A 14146-nucleotide genomic window follows, 5' to 3' on the forward strand; every position below is an offset into this window, starting at 1 on the left:
ATTCCCCCTACAGCTGCCGTGTGGACAATCTTGTTTGCACACAGCTGCTGGCAGCGTGTCACATCCCATTTCCCTGGGGCAGCGCAGGCAGGAGAGTGGGGCGTTTGTGAGACGCTGCGTTCCCGAACTCTGCCATTCCTTGCCATGAGTCTGGCTGTGTCTTCTGGGTGAGATCTCTACGACACCTGAGGAAGTACCTTGAGGTCATGTCAGTGTGTCATGGGCAGAGGTTTCAACTGGCTGATGAGTAAATTTTGCAGATCTGTGTATTGTACATGGAAACTTCTTTTTTTTTTTTTTTTTTTGAACCCTAGCTACAGAAAGAACATTATGGAGCTCTATGAACTTCACTGCTGCTCCAGGTGACTTAATTTCTTGTTCCAATGCTGTAAGTTCACACCAAGGCTCTGTAGCTAAAACATCCTTCAAGGGCATCTGAGGCTCACTGAACCTAGTCACCATCCCTGGTCTCCCAGCCCTGAATTTTGCAGCATGTGGATGCAAATAGGTTGTTTCCCATGGGTGGCTCCTGGCCCAGGTCATCCCAGCACTTTCCATTGAGGCTTAGAAATTTTCCAGCAGTAGAATATGATGATGTTGGTGCACAAAAGGAATTTGAAGCTGCACCAGTATTCAGAACAGACTGGATCTAGTCCCTCTGTGTTGTGCCTGCAGAGCACTGCCAGCCCTTCAGCCCTGAAGGTGCGTGCTTGTATTCAACCTCCTCCCCTGCTTCTCGCTTGGCATCCCCACTCCATCCCCTCCTGCTAACTGAATAAGGATCACATGGATATTTCCTGGATGAGCTTTTGTAACGCACTAATTCGATACACTCAGGGCATCTTCCTGTAATGAACGTTCCTGAGGTAATTGAAGGTGAGGTTGCATGGGTGAGGGGGAGAAGAGGGCAGGACTGCTGGCAGAGGTAATTAGAGGAATAGAAGAAAACCCTTTTGTTCCTGTAAATCCTGAATTTGTTGTGTCTCTGCACTCCCTGTCTACCCAGCTTCTACTTGCGCCATGCCTTGAAGGTGGCTCCACTCTTCTTATCCTCTTTTTCTTTTTTTTTTAGGGTATTTTTTTTCCATTTCATCTCATGCATCTGTTCTGCTGCTTTGTTCTTTTGGCTTTTCATTTCTTTGCTTGTTTCTTCCCCTCTATGTTCTCCTGCTTCCTGAAAAACTGATTGCTGCAGTGTGTGAAGGAGAGGCACTGGCCATATCTGTCTGCACCTGCACCCTGTTACAGTCATAGAATCACAGAATGACTTGGGTTGGAAGGGACCTTAAAGCCCATCTAGTTCCAAACCCTGCCATGGACAGGGATGCTGCCCACTAGATAAGGTTGCCCAGGGCCTTGTTCAACTTCTTGGAATATTCCAGCTGATTCTCTCTTTGAGGGAGCCATATAGGAGCAAGAAGGGAAGAGGGAGCAGAACAGCACCACTGGGAGAAACCAAATCAGAGACTGAGAAGCTGGGTGAAGAGGGGGTGTGGAGGCAGGCAGGGCCATCTCAAGAAGGTTCCAAGAGGCAGCAGAGCATGGCTGTAGAGGTAACTGCTCCTTTGCTTGACACATTGTTCTTTCCTGCCCTCTTCTTTCTTACTTTTCACCTCAAAATTACATCTTGAAAGATGTAAAGAAAAAAAGTACCAGCTTTAAAGCACTTGTCAGCCCTTGCTGGGGGGCTCTCCGTGCCACAGCAACTCCAGTGCCCCCATGGTGCCATATTCTGCTGTGTCCAGGACTCCCACCAGCTGCCCTTCCCATGCTCCCTTCCAGCTGCCCACTGGTGCAGCTGTGTCCATCCCACCAGCACACACCAGTCTCAGTGTGTTTCCAAAAAATCAGGGTCAAGTCAGCTCAGAAGATGGCTTCCTCCTAGCTTTCCAGTGCTACCACACCTTAAATGTTCAGTACACCCACTTTTCCTTTACATATACAGCTCGTTTTAGCCAAAGGAAGAGGCAGCACGTTGGTCAAGTGGAGGGAGGGCCGCCGGCCTGGCTCCTCTGACAGTTTTTGTGTGGGACTGCTCTCCTCAGGTACAGACCCGTGCTCAGTAGGTGCCGGGAGCCAGGAAGCAGCAGCAGCACTGAGCCTTTCCACGTATTTGCAGAATTTCCTTCTGCTTGCTGGGGGGGCAGAGAAGGGCTGTCCGAAGGGCTCATTTTCTTCTAAGCAAGGTTGCTGGCCTTGCAGAGTAGAAGCCATTGCTCTAGTGTTGGAAGCATGTGGTAGGGGACAGGTAACTTCTGGGGACGGGGTTTCTCCTCACAGATCTAGAAGCTCTGGGCTGCCAGAACCACAGACACCGTGCTACCAGCGATGTGCCAGCGAACAGACTAGGAAGCATCTGCCGTGCCTTTCAGTAGTGCAAGCTTGACATTTCACCCCTGCCTGTTTCTTTCTTTAGCTCCTTAACATTTGGTATTTACAGTGATGTTTCTGTTACTAACTCGGTTGGAATCAGCTCCCACAACGCCCATCTCATCTCCAGCGATTGTCCAGAGAGGTCTCCCAGGCTCGCGGGGAGCTCGGTGTCACACCCACGGGCAACAGATGGGAGGCTGTCACAGGACAGAGGTGGGAGGCAGCCGCCTTCGGGATTATCCAGCAGCATAGCAGAAAAAGTAAGACCAAAACTGGCAGCCCCAGGGCCCAGTCCAGGCCTCTCTCCTGTCTCTGCATCCCTAGTGAAACTCCAGATTCAAACCAGAATGTGGACTGAGCTGTTTTGATAGCTGTTTCCTACCTGTGCCTGACGGTATGGGCTGTTAACGGCCAGGCTGTACAGCTGGGGAAACAACTTCCAAAATGTGGCCCTTCTTAAGCCCCAGATTTGAGCGTGTAACTTGGTGTAAGCATTCTGCAGTGTTCATATTTGCTGAGAGCCATTTCTAACTTCTCTTTGGTTGTAGGACTCTGACAGGTTTAGGTCCAATACTTGAGCTGCAGGACAGAGAGCAGAGAGAGCTCCCTCTGCTGTCTGTGGGCTTTCAGGTTCCCAACTAATTTGGTCCCCACTATCGATGGAAGTCCCCGAGCAACAAAAAAGTTAAAAGGTGCTTGTGAAGAGATGACATCATCTGAGCCAACAAAGCCACAAGCAAAAGATCTGATAAGCTATCTAACATGCAGAAAGCTTTGAAAGTGCATAGTCCCACTCAGATTAAATGTTTTTGACAGGGTGGAGATGACATCGTAAGCTGTTCAGTCTATAGATAACTCTGTAAAGGACCTATATCAGATGTGGTTGTTGCTGATAATACGCAAGGCCCGATGCATCTCACAACACCTGTGAGTAGCTCTGCTGGCTTCTGTGGCACTGTGGTCGCAGCCTGTGTGTGACTGTGACTTCAGGTTAGGACCCAGCCAAATAAACCATCAGGAAGGGGTGAATGTTGCCATTTTGGTGCTCAGCAGAGGATGGACTAGACAGGGCAGGGAAACTCATGCAAGATGTCCACCCTGATTAGGTTATACCTGTTCTGTGTCATCCTGTGAGGCGAATGGAATGATGAAGTAAAATCCTGCTCAGTCTGGGGCAGAAAGCTCAGGCCTGTAAAGCAGTTTGTTCTGCTGATTTCCTGGTCATTCGCTTCAGGCAGGTTTCCCCACTCTTAAATGAAACAATGGGGACTTGATTGTCTTCACCAGGATGCTCCTTGCTGAGGTGACTTTACCAAACTTGTCGTAAAGTCAAGTCATTCCCACCTGACTTCTTAGCACCTCCCAAGAGCTTTAGAGCTTTAGAGCTCTTGGGAGGTGCTAAGAAGTCAGGTGGTGGGGCAACCATAAAGGATTTTTCAAAGCAGCAATGCAAACTAAGAGCAAAAGTGCCCCTAAATAATCCAGTCATACTCTGAATGTTGGGCTTAGTAAGGTTACTAGTCTGGGTCCTTATTTGTTCTGGTGTAGACTGAAAATGTTCTGGCTAGTTGAATGGGACAGTGTCCTGCCAGAACACACACAGCAGGGCACTTCGTGTTTGTGAGGTCTCCTTTTTCTCTTGTAGGCTTGTGCCTATCATTTGCTTTCTAATTTTTTCCCCCAGCTCTCCCTGTGTGTAGGACACATGTTGGAATTGTGAAGAAGACATTTCTGTGTTTCTCAGCTGTAGCATAATCAATCCTTTGTTATGGTATTTCAGCTAGGTGCCCCTGAAGGGTGAGGAGCTCTGGTCAAGAGCAACAGGACTTTCTTGCTCTGACTGTTTGCTGGCCTGCCGACTCATAGAAGTGCTATTTTTTTTTTCCACCTCGGTTAAACTGCTAACGTGTCCCAGCACGCATGAGATATGGAGGCTCAATAAACCCAGAGGGCTCATTGTTAAATGGTAAGTCCTCCCGAGGGAGCTGACATTAGATGGTTTTCAGTGCTTCTCTCTGTTGTTTGTCATAAGATGGACAGTGAGGTGATGTGGCAGAACCCTCTGTAGCATGGCTGGAAATTACAGTGCTGTGGTTCTCTGTAAAGGCCCAAGAACAGCCGCTGCGCTGCTTCCTGTGTCTGATTGATGCCGAACCATCAAAAAGATGTTTTCTGTGGGTTAAACTGAACTCTCTGCGTACAAGAAAGGAAATGATCTTCTTAAATGTTTCTTTTGCTGCTGAGTCCAGCCCTTGCTTTGCTAGCAGCTGCATGTATTGAACAAACCAAAAGAGAATACAGTGTAAAAAAAAAAAAAAAAAAAAAAGAAATCAGACAAATGAATAAGAGAAAAAAACAAGCATCAGTTTGACAATGTGTTTGACTTTATCCAGACCATATGGAAGCTGTGAATTTTGAGCAGGCAGCTGAGAGACTAAATAGCAGTCATTTCAGAAGTTTTCTTGGAGTATGAAAGTAACTGAGGACATACTTATAGGGCAAGTGTACATGGTGAGGGAATTTCCATCACTGGCAAATCAGACACAGGAGGTAAGATTGGGATGAGAAGGTCTAAACTAGGAAGAGTTTTATTGCCTGGGACATGACTGTTTTGTCTAATGCATAAGGAGATGGAAAGGTGAAGAAAGGCCACAGGCATACTAATTGTTTGCCCAATTATAGCCATTATTTGGTGCAGGCAGCAATACACCGTGCTTGTTGCATTCATCCATCTTTGTGATAGCTGGGTTAAGTTGCACAATCATTATGAATAGCATTTGAAGGCATACCCTAATTGCTACTCCCAGCCCCTGCCCACTAATCTGTGGCTCCAGGGTCTGAGCTTTAACATTTTGAAATTCTGGTCATTCAGACTTTTAAAAAAGAGACCAAATAATGCTGCTGCTTCTTTTACCTTTTTATTCCATCATTTTGCTAAATCATTGTGTTGCAAGTAAATGTTCTAATACTGGTAATTCAAGATCTTGTGATTCAACATGACTAGAGAATAGTTCTTTGTACCTAAGAAGGGAGGAATCCTTCCACTAAGATTGTGCTTCTAGCCTTGGGGAGAACTTCTGAACCAAAAACTCCAGCTTTGTGTACACAAAGCTTTCCAGGTAGTTTAGTAGTGGTTTCTAAAGAGGGCTTGCTTACAGTGGAAAATTACGCTGTTACAAGGAAGCTCTGGAGAAATGCAATAGTTAACATGAAATTAAGCACATAATGTGAAGGAGAAGAACAGAGATAGCCTGAACGCAGCAGATGTGACAGTATATTGTATTTTTGTACAAGGAATGTGAGGGCCAAGTGAATCTTGTAAGTGTTGTTCCTCAGGACCACAGTTGAACTTGATGCTGTTTTGCAATGCTGAGCAGCCCTTTGATATAATTGCTTCTTCCCTCCCAAAGCCCGAACATCTGGATTTATAGTGACAAAAGCAATCCAGTGAGGAAGGAAATGAAAAATGGTACCCCTGTGTATTAGCAAAGAGGCTGGGCATGGTCTGAGTCACAGCACATTGTGAGAGACATTCTGGCATCCTATAACAACTGTCCCATCCCACAATAACATCACCAGCGCTGCTCTCCTCTGCTGGGAACTGGCGGCCTCTGTGACTGCTCCTTAACATAAACATCTTTAAAAACCCCTCTGCCATCATCTGTAAACGATCCACCGATTGTTCCCAATGCAAACTACTGGTATTAACCTCTTACACTCTGTCCTACTATCACAGAATCACAGAATTTCTAAGTTGGAAGAGACCTCAAGATCATCAAGTCCAACCTCTGACCTAACACTAACAGTCCCCACTAAACCATATCCCTAAGCTCTACATCTAAACGTCTTTTAAAGACTTCCAGGGATGGTGACTCCACCACCTCCCTGGGCAGCCTGTTCCAATGCCTCACAACCCTTTCAGTGAAGAAGTTCCTCCTAACATCTAACCTAAAACTCCCCTGGCACAACTTAAGCCCATTCCCCCTCGTCCTGTCACCAGGCACGTGGGAGAACAGACCAACCCCCACCTCGCTACAGCCTCCCTTGAGGTACCTATAGAGAGCAATAAGGTCGCCCCTGAGCCTCCTCTTCTCCAGGCTGAACAAGCCCAGCTCCCTCAGCCGCTCCTCGTAGGACTTGTTCTCCAGGCCCCTCACCAGCTTCGTCGCCCTTCTCTGCACCCGCTCAAGCACCTCCATGTCCTTCTTGTAGCGAGGGGCCCAAAACTGAACACAGTACTCGAGGTGCGGCCTCACCAGAGCTGAGTACAGGGGGACGATCACCTCCCTAGCCCTGCTGGTCACACTGTTCCTGATACAAGCCAGGATGCTGTTGGCCTTCTTGGCCACCTGAGCACGCTGCTGGCTCATATTCAGCCGACTATCCACCATCACTCCCAGGTCCTTCTCTGCCTGGCAGCTCTCCAACCATTCCTCTCCCAGCCTGTAGCTCTGCTTGGGGTTATTGCGCCCCAGGTGCAGGACCCGGCACTTGACCTTGTTGAACTTCATGCAGTTGGCCTCAGTCCATCGGTGCAGCCTATCCAGATCCTCCTGCAGAGCTTTCCTACCCTCAAGCAGATCGACACACGCACCTAACTTGGTGTCATCTGCGAACTTAGTTTATTAATTAATTTTCTATGCCTTAGGTGCACATCTGGTAATTTTTACCTACCACTGCACAACTCTGGGGAGAACATACAGCCCGTTTAAAAAAAAAAAAAAAAAAAAAAAAAGTACTTAGAGGGGAGTGCAGGAGCAGCAGAGCTAACTACTGTCTGCCTGGGACACTTCTGGGTTTTGGTGCCTCCTGCAGGAGCCATATGGACCCTACTTGCGTGTCTTCACCTCTGCTTGAAGTGTACTTGAAGTGATAGTACTCTTCTGGGTCAGGGTGAGGAGGGGAAGATGGATGGGTAGGTGTCTATGTGCCCTTTGTTGATTTTCTGATTAACACAGGAGAAGGGGGCTGTGTTAGAGGAACTTCACAGGACACAACCTGTCTTGATAGCGTTTTTGTTCTGTGTTTGTTTGTTTGTTTGGTTGGTTTTTTTAATTTTTATTAATTATTATTATTATTCAATTTCTGGAGCTGAGCTGATGCTGGTGGTTGTCATTATGCTGGGACCCAGGAGTAAATGAGCTGTGTCAACATGTTTGTGAGTGATTGCTTGCTGTTTTCCATGGAGCAAAAGATGTAAAAGGTGAGTAAGTGGGTAGTAAAACATGGGTACGAAGCTTTTGCAGGTTCTGAAGTTTCTGCTACAGAGACTAAATCAAGTATAGTGTGTGCTGGGAGAAGATCTATTGTAGCATTTCCTTTTGTCAAGTAGTGCCTTTTTTCTGCCACCACCAAATAAGAAAAAAAAGTCTCCTTTATTGTCGACAAGTACTAATAGCCTCTCTGATCAGTTAAGTTGGATTTGGTAAGGAAGCTCTGGGTTAGTGTTTTATGGGACAATGTGCTTTCTCATCTCTCCATGTGTGCATGCTGCAGTTATCCATCACACACCTCTGCCACACTCACTCATTCTCTGTGCTCCTTTTTTCCCTTGTGGGTGGACCACATCTAGCAGATGACTTGTCTGGGGAATATAAGTTACGTTTCTCTCCTGTTTATGTGACTCTGGGGATGTTCATTTCTTCACTGGTTATTTCTGAGATCCTGTGAAAAGGTAGCATGAGGTGGAAAACTCCAAGCATGCAGATGAAAAGGGCTATGTATTGTTTAATAATAATAACAATAAACATTTATTTCTGGGTTGTTAATTAGAGAAGGGATGCTTGTTCAGGGTCTTTCTCGCCCAGAGCTACATCTTGGAGAGGAGAGAAGGAAGAGCAAGTGATCATGCCATCAGCCAATGATTTTAAGTGTTCTGTCAGGAGATCCCATGTTTATTTGATATGGGCTCATTTATGTGTTGATTGGTTGCCTCTGTCCCCATTAGTGGTGCTTGCTCTCCTTTTCCTCTCTACACTCCCAGCACCTTCTGCCCCTATCAAGCTTTAAATGGCATCTTTTGACTTCGAATTTTTGACTTTTTGAATTTTTGACTGTCCTTGCTGACAATAGCTGCTTTAGCTTGTGCAGAGGTTGGGAAGGCTCCTTAGGCAAGGAATGTTCAGTCCTTGGGGTCATGGAAACCAGCCAGGAATTTCTGCTCTTCCATTCCCAGGGGCATGAAGAGCCTGCAGAGGAAAATTGAAGGTGACCATTTCCTTGGCTGAAATGTCATTGACCTGAATTTGAGATGTTTTTCAAGACATTTTAAGCTGGAGAGAGCAGTTTTGGAAATGGCGGATATCTCAGTGGAGAAGAGGTGATGGTTTCAAATCGCAGTCCTACAACACAATACAGGAAATTGTTATTTGAAAAAAGAAATCATAAGACAGTATCTTTTTCAAGACTTCAGAGCTTTTTTTGTTGCTGTTCTCCACTTGTTATATGTGTGTGGCTTGTTCAGTGAGAGAGCTGGATATTAAATGGCCAGATATCATTTCTTGCATGTATGAATACAAAGTGTTAGGATGGGCTAAAAGTTAGGTATACACCATATGATCACCGAGAACAGTGTATTGCTCTGAAGGGTAGAGGAGGTGAGAGTGGGACTAGACTTGTCTCTTTTCTATAAGACTGATATCTTAACAGTTCTCATGGGAGGAAGGACATGTTCAACCTAATAGGATAATGGAATAATATGTTGAACATATCAGCTTTGACACAGACCAGCTGGTGGCTGTAGACACAAATAACATAAGGAAAACAAATTTTGAAATGTTTGAGGAAACAGCTATATGCATGCAGTGCACTGTGTGGGGGGTGCCTTTTGCGTATGAAAAAAAAGATGAAAGCTTCTCTCTTTGGCTGTGGGAGGATTGCCTCACTCATTCCTGGAAAGGACTAAATTCCATCCTTAATGATATTTGGGGCTATAAACTTAGCATGGTTTTCTCCTTTGGACCTACAGAACTCTGCACTGTGAGGTTGGACCAAAGGTCTTGTGTAGCATCTAGTTAGTAAGCAAAAAAATAATAAAAAATAAAAATAAAAACCAAAAGCAAACAATAAACTCTTCTACAGTTATTGCTGGAAATTTTCTCAGAAATTACTGGTACAGCTATTGCTCAGCAGGAAAATTATCTCCACCACTAAGTCCTCCACAATCTCTTCCTCTCCTTTCTGCTTCCATTAGTCTTTGTGTTTCTAATCTATCTTGTCTTCTCTTTATGACTAGTTTCAATTCCAGTCTCCCTAGGCTGATGTCCAGCAATTAAATGGACTTTTTATTTCTGTCTTTCCTTCATAAAGCCGCTGTCTGAGTTTTGGAGCTCAGCGAGATAACTAGGTGGAAGGTAATTACTCAGAGCTTTGATTTCATGTTCTCTCCAGACTTCAGCAGATGCTATTTCAGCTGCTCTGTTCTATTCATAAGCGGATTATTTCCTTTGAAACTGCAAAAGACAGAAATGCACTTCTATTTCTAAATTAAAGCTCAGATCCTGAACTTTTCACACATCAGGCAAACCACAGCTAGTTGGTGGACGAATGCATAACCATATAGGTAGTATGGCTAGAAGTAACGCGACATGAAAATCACTATCAGTGATGCAGCTGCTAAAGAGCCTTTTGAAGGATGCTGAAGATGCCTTGATGTGTTGAAGAGGCCAGTCAATCCTACCCTTAGTCACTGCAGATTCTCTCTTTCTCTCATTATTTTTAATACATTTTTTAGCTCGTGCCATTACAAGTCAGCAAGCGTTTGTATGGGCTCAAGATGAAGCATAGTGGGATGTGCTACACTCTTCATAAAAGCAGCTTTCTTCTTCCGTATTTGCCAGCAGCATGTCAGCAGCAAGTCTTGCTTTCTCTTGCAAGAATGGCTTTGGTAAAAGGTACACTAATGAGATATACTCCATTGAAGAGTTATTTCTGGCACCGACAGAGCTGGAAGGAAGTCAGCATTACACACACACTCTTTGGCCTGGGAATGTCTGAGAACCCTTTAAGTACTTGGCTCAGAAATGGTTCTCTTCCTTTTATCTAGGAGATTTTTGCTTTCCTGTTAAGTTAATTAAGCTTCTGTTTTGTCTTCCTCATGCCCTTTTGCCAACATCTAGCTTTTTCATGAAGACGCTAGTTCAATAACCATCATTTATAGTGTCAAGCTTAGGTTACTACTGTTTGTCTGCCAAGTGCAGCTGCAACTGTCTGCCCGATTTCACATGTTGCTGTAAGCCAGAGATACTGGCCTTCACTACACAAATGTGCCGTTGAGGCCTCAATATATCCCCTCCATGAGCTGCCCTTAAAACGTGTCACGCTTGTCGTCTTCCTGCTTTTCTGAAAAAATGGCTTGTTTACACTGGGCAACTGATTTTGGATTGCAGTAGAGTTAGCAGTTCAAGTGGAATATTACTCCTGATTTGCACTGTGTATGCATTCTCTCATTTTGAAATAAGAGGATGTTTACTCAGAAAGAAATCCCAAAGCCGATTAAGTTATTTTGAAGGAGAAGTTCATAGGCTAGGTGTCAATCCAAGTCCCTGTATAGAAAGCCCCTGAATGTCCAAAACCTTGAGAAGCTGAGTTCCTGCGTGTTTGTTGGTATGCATCAACTCATGGGACAAATTCAGCTGAAGGGTTGAAGTGAACTTTCCCATTTCTTAGCAAAATATGTGCTCCCAAATCATGTTGCAGCAGAGCAATCCCGTGGTTGCTCCCTTTCTCCTTCCCTTCCCTTCCCTGCTGCCCAAAGGTTGTTGCAGCACTGCAACAAGCTTTGATCTGTGGGAACTGTGAGATGAATAGTTGAGGTGTTTCAGTATGGCTGAATTATAGGAGCATGGAGAATGTTCTGGTTTGGGGCCAGATCATGCAATCTATATTGGAGGTCTGGTTTTGATAGTGCCTGTTTATAGGTCCAACAAGTTTTCCTTAATAATCCTAATAGTAGAAAGGGTCTCATCCCTTTTGAGGACAGGCCTTGTTATAATTTCTTAGTTCATGCCTTGAATGCCTTCCTAGAAATGCAAGATGTTGACTGTTAATGGATGTTGTTGTTCCTTTTGTGCTGCCAAGTGTGAAACTAGATTAACATAGACCTTTTTTGACTGCTGTATACAGGCTTTGATCTGCCTGAAGAATATTCAATGCCTATCCCAGAAGTTATCCATTAGGCATTCAGCTCAGTGGGCAGGTTGAAGAAATTTCCTCATTGAGTGGGTTTGAATAGCATCAAACCCATACAATTGAGAGCCAGACTGGAGTACCAAATCATTTGGCCAAACGTAGCCAAAGCTGTCTTGCTGATAAAGTTACAGTTTTGGGGCCATCTAACAAACTCTCTTGAAACAATTTACTTCCCTCCCTCCCCCCGAAATCTACTTCAGTATTTTATGGTTTATGTTTGTTTTGTTTTTTTCCTTAAGGGCAGTACACATCTCCTGCATTCTGCATTGTTTTTAACTTTGATGGCTAAAGTAGGGTTTACTTAACTTTCAAATCTTTAATAGAGCTAAAGGACTGAAAACTGACCTTTTCAGATTTTCAAAGAAGTTCCCACTGCTTTCTGTATGATACTCCTAATAAACCCTATCAAATGCTTTTTCAAAGTTAGAGTTTGCACACAGCCTCCACTCAGAGGAAAACTCCTTAAAGATTTTTAGATTACCCATGCAATAGATTCAGGCTCATCTTTCTCAAAAACAGGTTGTTCAATCCTAAATTAGATGACTGCTAATTCCATTCTGTACCAATATCCTTTTCAGAGGTCCAGGAGTATAAAAACATGTTCAAAGCTCTGTCTCAACTCTCTAGCTCTTTTACACTACAAAATAACTAATTTCAGCAATGATTCAAACAAAAGATTCTTCTACTGTGAGGGAAGGGACATTTTCCTCTTCTTCTTACACCTTAAAACTCATTCATTTTGGTGTAGACTACTACCCGCTTTGATGAAGGATTAGAATGCTCTATTTATAGTAGGTGCTTAAAGACCGGGCTTCCTGGACCAGTGGAAAACAAATGCACCAGATTTTGTTCTTTTGTTCTTTTAATAAACTGTCCGTGAGGTTCTTCCCCTCCCCTCCTTTCCTGCTGGTTTACTTGCATTCTTATATATTCAGTGTTTTTCTCCTCTGCCTTTGTTCCAGTTTATCAGCAATTTACACACAGTTGTTTCCCAGACTCCACGATTTCAACAGCAAAAATAACACTGACCTTTTGAGCCCATGAGCAATCCTGATGATGGTAATTTAGCAGAAAGTTACAGTAATGAACAAGAACGCTGCTCTTAAATGTTAGATCATTAAATGTGCTTTATGAGTGTTTATTACTTTTTTTAATGCACTTCCTGTGCACCAGTGAGACAGCTATATTACAGGGAAGAATGAAGTTTTTAATTGGCAAAAGTGGTCAATTTGTGGATCTCTTCTAGTTTAAAGATGCATTTCCAGGTGTGATTTAGTCAAAGCAAGCAAGCAAAGTATTTCCTGCTAGAAAGACAATGGCACTAACATCAGAAGGATTCTTCCAAAGGTAGGTTAACTCCTTAATAACTGTGAGCTGAGCTTTTCATGTTGAATTGGAGGGAGGGAGGCAAGGAAGGTGACTGCAAACCTACGTTTTGCTTCCCAGACTTGGGACTGGTTAGGGACTGCTTTGGTCCCAGGCATGCCAGAGAGCAGATGAAATGTATTGTCAACAATAAACTTCCTCAGTTCTTCAGCCACTTCCCCTTAACCAGCCTTCAGAATGGCAGGAAGCCAAGAGCAGACGACAAAGCCAACTATGTGAGGTTTATAATTTGGCTCTCCTACTCCAGAGGTAATTGTACCACTGGCTTTGGTAATCCATGGGAAAGGCAGAGAACCCAAATGTGAATCCCAATTTTCCATCCATATCAAAATCCTTTTCAGTATTGTGGCTTAAATTTGCATATAGGCCAATTTCTAAAACTGGTAAGAATGCTTCTAAAGATTTAATTTAAATAGAATTAGAAAGAGAGCTCTTTGTAAGCAGTTTATCTTAACCCCCTTCCCTCCCCCCCATGCAAAACCAAACCAACACGGTAATATATTAGTAGCAAGAGGTCACAGTGTAAATAAGTGACTTCAGAACAGAGAACTTTGATTTTCCTACATCACAGCACCCCTAAAGCTTTTTTTTTTTTTTTTTTTTTTTTTTTTTTTTTTTTTTGTATCAGTGTATAAACCAAAGCAGGGTTTACTGTCTTCCTTCCTTTAGCTGTGTGTTAAGTCACATGAAGCTAGTGTGTACCTTCTCCCTATATTCTGGGTCTCCTCTCTTACTAATTACAACTTTTACTAATTAACCTTCACAGCCTGTTGCTTACATTTGAAATGTTTTGAATCAGATATGTCTGAAGATGATTGTTTTCTATCCCAATATAAATGAAGGGGAACTGGGTTTGAGATGAAGCAATGTAGAGATCTATTTTGCAATGTAACAGTCCTGTATTTAGTGGCCACTAGAAAAGGAACGTGTGGAAGATCATATAAAAGGATGTTGCAGTGTCTAGAAAGCAAGCTTAGACAGACCATCAATATCCTGTAGCCTTGCAGGACATGTCTGGATCCACGTCCACCTAAATCCCTTGATAGGTGTTAATAACAAGCAGCGTGACCCTATGGATGAACTGAGACAGATCGTCCCCTTATTGCATTAGGGACACAAGTTATTTATTTAGCTGCTCTGGGGAACTGTGTGTGACCCATTTCAAGAAATGACAGCAGAAGAAAGTGTCTGGAAACAT

The sequence above is a fragment of the Aythya fuligula genome, chromosome 17 (genome assembly GCF_009819795.1).
Source record: "Aythya fuligula isolate bAytFul2 chromosome 17, bAytFul2.pri, whole genome shotgun sequence".
NCBI classification, from domain to species: domain Eukaryota; kingdom Metazoa; phylum Chordata; class Aves; order Anseriformes; family Anatidae; genus Aythya; species Aythya fuligula.